Source organism: Scyliorhinus torazame, chromosome 24 (genome assembly GCF_047496885.1).
Source record: "Scyliorhinus torazame isolate Kashiwa2021f chromosome 24, sScyTor2.1, whole genome shotgun sequence".
Classification (NCBI taxonomy): Eukaryota; Metazoa; Chordata; class Chondrichthyes; order Carcharhiniformes; family Scyliorhinidae; genus Scyliorhinus; species Scyliorhinus torazame.
In genome coordinates, this window is record NC_092730.1 from 47,169,063 (window position 1) to 47,179,660 (window position 10,598).

The window sequence follows — 10,598 nt, forward strand, 5'->3', positions numbered from 1 at the left end:
GTGCAAAAGTGAAAAATTAAACCATCTTGAAGTTGATGGTTTATTTTTTTTCTTGGGGGGAGGTGTCATGCGAGAGTGCCTTTAATAACTGGATGTTTAAGCAATGTACCTTTAAGAAAACAGTGATGTCATAGAGTGGGTGGAGCTCAGCTCAGTTCAGCCATTTTGCAGTCTGTGTTTTGGCAGGTTTTTAGTTTCAGTTTAAAAGCTGTGTCTGCGTGTTTCCAGAGAGCTGCAAGTTTTGCAGTTTGGTTTTGCTGAGAGCAGCTAAAAAAGTGCCTGGCTGGTTTTGCTGAGAGCAGTTTAAAAGTAGAAAGCAAATTTGCGACAGTCTCTGCCATTCTACAAAATATAAATATCCTTTAACCTGATGTGATACTGTTTAAAGGTGTTAAGTCTCTTGGAAGTTTGAAGGAACATTTGAAGGAATTATTTACTGTTGCAATATTTTCTGAGTTATCTTTCAAGTAAGGGTTCTTAAGAGATCCAATGTTTATTTAAGCTGTTAAGTTGAGTTCATGGAATAAACAGTGTTTTGTGTTTAAAAACCCACGTGTCCGTAATTGTAATATCACACCTCTGGAATAAGCCACGTGCTCGGAAAAGCAACAAATCCATTAAAGGGTGAGGTTGGTTGAACTCCATGAGACATTTTGGGGTTCTGAAAACCCCTCGCCCATAACACAAGAAATTTGGAAATGGTCAGAGACAGTTGGAATGAAATGGGATGAAACCAAATGGGTCGAGATGGGGTAGAGCCAATCATCTGAAGTTGTTGAATTCGATGTTGAGGCCGGAAGGCTGCAGCGTCCCTAACCGGAAGATGAACTTCCTGGAGTGATTCCAGGCTGGTTTTATAATGTATTCCATTGGACTCTGTTCAATTCCCCACTGAGTCGAAAATCAATCGCAATCCCGGTTGGTTGTCAGTAAATAGTTTGAATTTATCGAGTTCAGTCTGACATTTAACATTTTGTTGGGAAACTAAACGAAATATGAAGATGAATAAAAAGCTCACACTCAAAGCACCAATCACTAAATAATAACGTTAATAATAAAAAATAATAAGTTCCATTGCTGGTTGTGAGGTGGCTCTGAGATAAAGGGGTCGAGAGAGAACGAGGTGACTGCAGTCTGCCTCTTACTCTGAAAACCAGTTAGTGCGCCCTTGTAGAAAGTGGATGTGTCTGAGAACAGGAGGAAAGCAGATCATGGGCCTGTGATTGATTTTATTGAGCCGGATCTAGAAAAGTGAAGCAAACTTCTAACCAGTCGGCGCCTGTCTGAGTAACTGGCAAGGATTGACGGCTGATATTGAGACAGTTCAGAGGGAATTCGCTGCAGCAAATCCATTCTTTAGAGATGTTGGCATATTGTTTTCAGAGAGACTGTCATACTTCCTTTAATTATGATTTGTGCTTGTTTTCGTTTTGTTCAGTAATTTGGGGAATCTATTTGGAGCGGGTGCAGTTGGTCAATATCTGTGCCTCTTGCTTGTCCAGCTCCCCGGGCAGCAGCAGCTCCATTCCTATCCAGGTGTGCGGACAGAAACGGCAAACCCACATCCAGTAATACCCCACAGAGGGACAATAAGGTAATTTAACAATATCCAGTAATACCCCACAGAGGGACAATACGGATATTTAACAATATCCAGTAATACCCCACAGAGGGGCAAGAAGAAAATTTACAATATCCAGCAATACCCCACAGAGGGGCAATAAAGATATTTAACAATATCCAGTAATGCCCCACGGAGGGGCAATAAGGATATTTAACAATAGAACATAGAACATTACAGCGCAGTACAGGCCCTTCGGCCCTCGATGTTGCGCCGACCTGTGAAACCACTCTAAAGCCCATCTACACTATTCCCTTACCGTCCATATGTCTATCCAATGGCCATTTGAATGTCCTTAGTGTTGGCGAGTCCACTGCTGTTGCAGGCAGGGCATTCCACGCCCTTACTACTCTCTGAGTAAAGAACCTACCACTGACATCTGTCTTATATCTATCTCCCCTCAATTTAAAGCTATGTCCCCTCGTGCTAGACATCACCATCCGAGGAAAAAGGCTCTCACTGTCCACCCTATCCAATCCTCTGATCATCTTTTATGTCTCAATTAACTCACCTCTTAACCTTCTTCTCTCTAACGAAAACAGCCTCAAGTCCCTCAGCCTTTCCTCATACGATCTTCCCTCCATACCAGGCAACATTCTGGTAAATCTCCTCTGCACCCTTGCCAATGCTTCCACATCCTTCCTATAATGCGGCGACCAGAATTGCACGCAATACTCCAAATGCGGCCGCACTTTAGTTTTGTATAGCTGCAACATGACCTCATGGCTCCTAAACTCAATCCCTCTACCAATAAAAGCTAACACACCGTACGCCTTCTTAACAACCCTCGCAACCTGGGTGGCAACTGTCAGGGATCTATGTACATGGACACCGAGATCTCTCTGCTCATCCACACTGCCAAGAATCTTGCCATTAGCCCAGTACTCAGTCTTCCTGTCATTCCTTCCAAAATGAATCACCTCACACTTTTCTGCATTAAACTCCATTTGCCACCTCTCAGCCCAGCGCTGCAGCTTATCTATGTCCCTCTGTAATTTGTAACATCCTTCTGCACTGTCCACAACTCCACCGACGTTAGTGTCATCTTCAAATTTACTCACCCATCCTTATACGCCCTCCTCCAGGTCATTTATAAAAATGACAAACAGCAGTGGCCCCAAAACAGATCCTTGTGGTACAGCACTAGTAACTGGACTCCAGCCTGAACATTTCCCATCAACCACCACCCTTTGTCTTCTTCCAGCTAGCCAATTTCTGATCCAAACTGCTAAATCTCCCTGAATCCCATGCCTCCGTATTTTCTGCAGTAGTCTACCGTGCGGAACCTTATCAAACGCTTTATGAAATCCATATACACCACATCAACTGCTTTACCCTCATCCACCTGTTTGGTCACCTTCTCAAAGAAGTCAAGAAGGTTTGTAAGGCACGACCTACCCTTCACAAAACCGTGTTGACTATCTCTAATCAAATTATTCCTTTCCAGATGATTATACGCCCTATCTCTTATAAACCTTTCCAAGATTTTTCCTACAACAGAAGTAAGGCTCACTGGTCTCTCGTTACCGGGGCTATCGCTCCTCCTCTTCTTGAACAAGGGGACAGCATATGCTCTCCTCCAGTCTTCTGGCACTATTCCTGTAGACAAAGATGACTTAAAGATCAAGGCCAAAGGCTCAGCAATCTCCTCCCTAGCTTCCCAGAGAATCCTAGGATAAATCCCATCCGGCCCACGTGAGTTATCTATTTTCACACTTTCCAGAATTGCTAACACCTCCTTATGAATCTCAAGCCCTTCTAGTCTAATATTCTCCTCGACAACATTTTCTTTTTTCTGTGTGAATACTGACGAAAAATATTCATTTAGCAATACCCCACAGAGGGACAATAAGGATATTTAACAATATCCAGTAATTCCCTACAGAGGGGCAATCAGGATATTTAACAATATCCAGTAATACCCCCACAGAGGGACAATGAGGATATTTAATAATATCTAGTAATACCCCACAGACGGGCAATAAGGATATTTAACAATATCCAGTAATACCCCACAGTGGGACAATAAGGATATTTAACAATATCCAGTAATGCCCCACAGAGTGGCAATAAGGATATTAAACAATATCCAGTAGTACCTCGCAGAGGGGCAATAAGGATATTTAACAATATAATGTAATACCCCACAGAGGGGCAATACGGATATTTAACAATCTCCAGTAATACCCCACAGAGAGGCAATAAGGACGTTTAACAATATCTAGTAATACCCCACATAGAGGCAATAAGGATATTTCACAATATCCGGTAATACCCCACAGAGGGACAATAAGGATATTTAACAACATCCAGTAATACCCCACAGAGGGACAATAAGGGTATTTAACAATATCCAGTTATAAACCACAATAAAACTCGAGACACCAGTTTCCCCTCTAGGACGGGTGTGAACAATCCAACCAGACTATTTACAACCAGAGAAGAGGAGATTTACCCGGAGTCCTGCCTCCAGCTGCCTTTCTTCCTCCAGCTCTCTCCCTCTGTTCCTTCTTCACTCTCACACATTGTGCCATCCTTCGATTTCCCTCCCTTTCCCCCTCCCGGTCTCTTCCTACCCCACTCCCTCTCTCTAATGTATTTCTCTTTCTCTGGGCTCTCCCTTGTCTCCGGGCTCCCACTGACCCCGGGCTCGGGGACTCTCATCCCAGCCACGGCTCTTTAACCGGCTCCATTCACAGGAAAAGTTTCCACAATAACATCCGCTGTCTCTGAAACCCCCAAACTGAAATTCAGACTCACCGTTAAGGTGAAGACTGCGGACTGCGGTTCCCTCTCCTGCTGTTTAATACAGATCACTATAACTGTGTACAGTGAGCAGAAAGAAATTGCTGTTGTTTGTAAACATTTCTTACTGACATCACTGTCATTCTGCTTTAACAGGACGAGGTTGTGTCTCCTGATATTTGAATCGATATAAAACTGTGCAAAGATATAAACTGAACGGGTAAATCTGAAATATCCTGAAAAGATTATTTATATTATGCTTCTAAACGGAGTAATTTCATTTCCACACAATGAACTTTGTCCAAATGTAAAATTGTGGAATCAGCTGTAGGTAAACTCAGTCAGCCTGACGTGATTTGAACAAGCAACCTCCTGATGTGACAAAGAGTCATTAGACTCAAAACATTAGATTTTACTCTCCCTACAGATGCTGCCAGACCTGCTGTGATTTTCCATCATTTTCTCTTTCGTATCAAGCAACCTTCTGATCTGGAGTCAGACGCGCTACCGTTGCGCGACACGCTCAAGTACTGGTCACTGAACCTGTCTCCTCATAGATTTATTCATTATCAGTCAATGACTGGTACTGCACGTGAGGGTGGAATCCAGTCTCTGTCAGATATTGGTGCCGAATATCAGTGTGGAAATCTTTCTGTATCTACCAATCACAATTACTGTTTGGGAAAAGTGGGATTAATTCAGTATCAGTGGGTATGAGTGTTTTTTGGGCTGTTGGGGCACTCAACAGCGGGTCAATGGTTTCCTGCTTGAACCAAGCATAGAATGCATTGAGTTCATCGGAGAGGGGTGCTCTGCTGCTGGAGACGCTGCTCGGCGTCGCTTTGTAGCCCGTTATGTTGTTTAAACCTTGCCACAACCGACGAGAGTCTGTAACGCTAGGCTGTGACTCTAGCTTGGTCTGATATTCTCTCTTGGCATACCGGATGGCTTTACCGAGGTTGTACCTGCATTTATTGTATAGGTCAGGGCCGCCTGACTTGAACACCTCAGACCTGTCCTTCTGTAGGGAGTCAATCTCCCGATTAAGCCATGGTTTCTGTCATGATATCCTCATTAACATATCTTGGTGCAATAACACACAAACACTGATAAGCAGGTAGATGGACCAACCAACACACACACAACATCGCAGCCAATCAGCAGTGAGAGCACACGCACTATAAAACAGGGAACACCACAGTTCCCGCTCATTCTACCAGGAGAGAGCTCAGAGCACAGATCTCACAGCGTGCCACTCAGACATACACCATGTGCTGAGTGTCTCACTAAGATAGTGTTGGGCTGGGTCCACAGGTTTGCTGGTGAAGTACGAACCACAGCCAGAAGTTAATAGTTATTATTGTACAGAATAATAAAACAGAGTTGTACCATCTACAACTGTGTTGGTTTGTTTGTTTATCGGAACACCCAACACGACATGATACCAGGTCTGGATACTCGCCAGCAACTGTGAGACCTACCTGCACCTCTTCAGAAACCCGCCATCCTGCGCCATTGAAACCATCATCCCGCCACATCGGAATGCTGGAAACCTTCATATTCCGGATCGCTGGAAATCTTGGCGTCAACTGGAAGCTGTTTAAACAGAGCTTCCAACTCTTCCTAGAAGCCACAGGCAGGGAGAATGCATCGGACACCAGGAAGATCGCCCTCCTCCTCTCCACGGCAGAGCAACACGCCATCCACATCTACTACTCCCTGGCATTCACGGAAGGCGAGGACAAGACGAAGTACAAGACAGTCCTTCTAAAATTTGAGCAACACTTCAGCGTGGAAGTAAATGATAGGTTCAAGAAGTAGCTCTTCCAGCAGCGCCTGCAGGGTATGGATGAGCCTTTTCAGTCTTATTTGACATATCTCCATATCCTCGCGCAGTCCTGCGGCTATGAGGCCACCTCCGACTCCATGATTCGGGATCAGATAGTTTTTGGTGTCACCTCGGACACCCTACGCCAGCAGCTCCTCAACATAAAGCGCCTCACCCTAGCCACCGCCATCGAGACCTGTGTCCTCCACGAAGACGCAACCAGCCGGTACTCCAAATTCCAGGCAGCCGAATCGGCACGGCAGGGTTCCTATGAGCCGAGCAGGTCCAGTCGATTGAGTTCCTCCTGGCCCGCGGCCCGGACGAGGGCGGCCATTTCGCGTGCTTTCCGAGGCCTCCCGCGCTTGTACGCGCCAAAAGAGGGGACATCGACACAGAGAGACGGGATGCGCAGGCATGCTCTATGCAGGACCGCACCATGCATGCACGGTGGCGCGACGAACGCCATGACGTCACGACGTGCGGCAACTGTGGATTCGCACACTTAAAGCGGCAATGTCCAGCCAAAGCGCGACAATTCCTCTGCTGCGGCAGGATGTGCCACTACGCTGCCTGCTGTCGAGCAGCTCAACGCGCCAACTCTCTGCAATTCCGCCAGCCTCGCAGGGACGTGCGGGCCAGTTAGCCCCCATACACCGAATCATACCCTGACGACGTGCAGACCGGTGATACCGACGACCGGGAACCCTTTTGTGTTGCGGTAATAAACAAGAACCGGATGTCCCCAAGTCGGACCCACCAGCCGATGCCAGTGCACAGCATTAATCCGGGCGATGAATGGTGTGCCATCCTAACGGCCAACCCAAATCCGTCGCCCACCTAATAGACTGGACTTATGAGCCCGTTTGCACATTGGACTCACTGAATTGTTTTGCAATACTGTTAACGTGTTTCTTTCTTGTTGTTCCAGAAGTTCTGTTTCGATATTTGCTGATTGCACTTGTTTTGTTTGTGCTACAACCTCGTTGCTCTGTTGCACCTGACACCTTCCGATGTTTTTAGTTTAGCCTCATGTACATGTTGTAAATATTGCACACACATATTCATATGCACTCAGTACACACCAATATTTATTACCATGTAGGCACATTTCCTTGTGAAAAGGGGGGATGTCATGATATCCACATTAACATATCATAACATATTCTCTGAAGGTAAATTTGCAGGTTGAGTTCGTAATTAAGAAAGGAAATGCAATGTTGTCATTTATCTCAAGAGGCTTGGAATATAAAAGCAGGGATGTACTTCTGAAGCTTTATAAAGCACTAGTTAGTCCCCATTTAGTCTTCTGTGAGCAATTTTGGGCCCCACACCTCAGGAAGGACATACTGGCAGTGGAGCGGGTCCAGTGGAGATTCACACGGATGATCCCAGGAATGGGAGGCCTAACATACGATGAACATCTGAGGATCCTGGGATTATATTCATTGGAGTTTAGGAGGTTGAGCGGAGATCTAATAGAAACTTACAAGATAATGAATGGCTTAGATAGGGTGGACGTAGGGAAGTTGTTTACATTAGCAGGGGAGACTAGGACCCGGGGGCACAGCCTTAGAATAAAAGGGAGTCACTTTAGAACAGAGATGAGGAGAAATTTCTTCAGCCAGAGAGTGGTGGGTCTGTGGAATTCATTGCCACAGAGGGCGGTGAAGGCCGGGACGTTGAGTGTCTTTAAGACAGAAGTTGATAAATTCTTGATTTCTCGAGGAATTAAGGGCTATGGAGCGAGAGTGGGTAAATTGAGTTGAAATCAGACATGATTGAATGGTGGAGGACTCGATGGGCCGAATGGCCTTACTTCCACTCCTCTGTCTTATGGTGTTATGGTGCAATCACACACACACACTGATGGACAGGTAGTTGGACCAACCAACAACACACACACCATCGCAGCGAATCAGCAGTGAGGGCACACGCACTATAAAACTGGGTACACCACAGTTCCCGCTCATTCTACCAGGAGATAGCTCAGAGCACAGAGCTGACAGCGAGCCACTCAGACATACACCATGTGCTGAGTGCCTCACTAAGATAGTGCTAGGGCTGGGTCCACAGGTTAGCTGTTGAAGTACGAACCACAGCCAGAAATTAATAGTTATTATTGTACAGAATAATAAAACAGAGTTGTACCATCCACACCCGTGTTGGTTCATTTGTGTATCGCAACACCCAACACGACAGTTTCTGGTTGGGAAACGTACGTACTGCTTTCTTTGGCACGCAGTCGTCCACACTTTTGCTGATGAAGTCTGTGACAGTGGTGACATACTCATTTCAGTTAGTCGCTGAGTTCTTAAATATGGACCAGTCCACTGTCTCCAACAGTCACGTCAGAGCTCTTCTGCTTCCTCGGACCAGCACTGCACGACCTTCTTAGCTGGATTCTCCCACTTAAGTTTCTGCTTGTATGCCGGGAGAAGGAGCACCGTCCTATGGTCTGATTTTCCAAAGTGCGGCCACGGGATGGAACGGTAGGCGCCCTTGATTTTTGAGGAGCAGTGGTCAATCGTGTTGTCTCCCCTGGTGGGACAGGAGATGTGCTGGTGGAATTTTGGCAGTACACTCTTGAGGTTGGCCTTGTGGAAGTTTCCGGCCACGATGAATGTGCTTTCAGTATGGACAGTGTTTGACTATTCACCACCCAAGGCCTCAAACAAAAGCTAAAAACCACAGCATTTTCACTTCACCCACATCAAGTTAACCAGAGACACAACAGAAACGTTACAGACGAGGATGGGATTTGAAGCCACGTGCACAGAGCACAATGGATTATTGTGCATCATCCTAACCACGTGGTACAGCTGCTTTACTTCAGGGCCCTTTAGTATCCCTCAATCAGACTTCTTTGAGTTTCTTTCGCACAGGTGCTGATTTACAGTGTACCGTCAAAGTGTAAATAAAAAATAAATCTCTGAGGAGAAAGGTTCAGTTATTAGAACTTGGGCTTCTGGCGCTCAGGTAGCGCGTCTGACTCCACATCAGAAGGTTGCGTCCAAATCACGTCAGGCTCCCGGAGATTTTCTGCAGCTGGTTCCAGGAATTTCTCTCTGTGTTGGAATGTTTTTGAAATGACTCCGTTCAAAAGCGCAATTCAAATAATCTTTTCCGGATATTTCTGATTTACCTGCTCAGTTTATATTTTTGCAAGGTTTAATATCGGATCAAATATCACGAGACTCAAACTCGTCCTGTTAATGCAGAATGACAGTGAGTTCAGTAAGAAATGTTTACAAACAACTGCAATTTCTTTCTACTCAATGTACACAGTTATAGTGATCTGAATTAAACAGCAGGGGCGGGAACCGCAGTCCGCGGTCTTCACCTTCACGGTGGGACTGATTTTCAGTTTGGGGGTTTCAGAGAGAGCGGATGTTATTGCGGAAACTGAAGTCACTTTTCCTGTGAATGGAGCCGGATAAAGAGCCCTGGCCGGCCTGAGAGTCCCCGAGACTCCATGAATCTTCACAGCTCACAGGGTGAAGGGCTTTTCCACTTTGAAAATGACCATGTCCGGCAGCTGGAGCTTGCCCTTGTATTTTCTGGGATCTGGGAAACAGCGGATCACCAAACAATAGAAATGAAACACATGGAATCGCAGTATTTATTCACAAGAGATAAACATCAGCTCACGTATCACAGCCAGTGGCCGCGTGGCCTAATGGATAAGGCGTCTGACTTCGGTGAATTTCAAAGATGATATCAGAAGATTGCAGGTTCGAGTCCTGCCGCGGTCGTTTTTTACAGAAATCCGGTGCAACTTGCTGACAGCCGAGTTTTCCCTCCTCAGCTCAAACTTCCACCTGTCCATCCAAACACTGTTGGGATTTTTTGGAATGTAATTTCTTGTAACTTTGTTCATTCAATTGTCTCTCATATTTTGTTTAGTCCCTAATGAATCCACAATATCTGTCTAATTTAGATAAAGTGTTGAATAAATTATTATGCATCAATCGGTTCAATACAATTCTGTGGAGGAAATTCGAATGTCCTCAGGAAGATGGATAGAGTCATAGATGTTTACAGCATGAAAACAGGCCGTTCGGCCCAGCTTGATCATGCCGCCCAGTCTCTATCACTAAGCTAGTCCCACTTGCCCGTGTTTGGCCCTCTCTTATCCACCCTGCCCATGTAACTGTCCAACTGATTTTTTTAAAGATTAAATTGTACACGCCCCTGCCTCTGGCAGCCCGTCCCAGATACTCACCACCCTCAGCGTGAAGAAATGTCCTGCCTGGTCTATTTAGTATTTCTCCCCTCTCACCTTATACAAATGCCCTCTAGTTCGAGACACATCTACCTTTGGGGAAATGTGTCGACTACCTACCTTATCTATGCTCCTCATTATTTTATAGATCGCTGTAAGATCACCCGTAAGCCTCTCAAGCT

The 10,598-nt window shown here is 45.6% G+C and overlaps 1 non-coding gene across 1 annotated transcript; it reads left to right on the forward strand.

Moving 5' to 3' along the window:
* The first annotated feature begins 9,856 nt into the window (after window positions 1–9,856).
* Window positions 9,857–9,946, forward strand: trnar-ucg (transfer RNA arginine (anticodon UCG)). Its single transcript is given in 2 exon segments — window positions 9,857–9,893; window positions 9,911–9,946. It is a non-coding gene; the product is annotated as a tRNA-Arg (tRNA).
* Window positions 9,947–10,598: the final 652 nt, after the last annotated feature.